A 377-nucleotide genomic window follows, 5' to 3' on the forward strand; every position below is an offset into this window, starting at 1 on the left:
ATTATTATTATTATTATTATTATTATCATTATTATTATTATTATTAATATCATTATTATCATTATTAATATTATTATTATTATCATTATTATTATTATTATTGTCTCTCTGAATTTCCTTATTCGTAAGGCTGTAAGGGTGAATTTTGTCGAGAAGCTTCTGCTCAGAGAAATAGCTTTAATTGACTTTTGGTAATTGCAAATCAGTGTGAAGCAACATGTACAATTCCTCTTTAATGAGGATAAAAAAAAAAAAAAAAAAAAAAAAAAAAAAAATATATATATATATATTATATATATATATTATATATATATAATATATATATATAATTATTATATTCATTAATACACACACACACACACACACACACACACACA

The sequence above is a fragment of the Penaeus monodon genome, chromosome 9 (genome assembly GCF_015228065.2).
Source record: "Penaeus monodon isolate SGIC_2016 chromosome 9, NSTDA_Pmon_1, whole genome shotgun sequence".
NCBI classification, from domain to species: Eukaryota; Metazoa; Arthropoda; class Malacostraca; order Decapoda; family Penaeidae; genus Penaeus; species Penaeus monodon.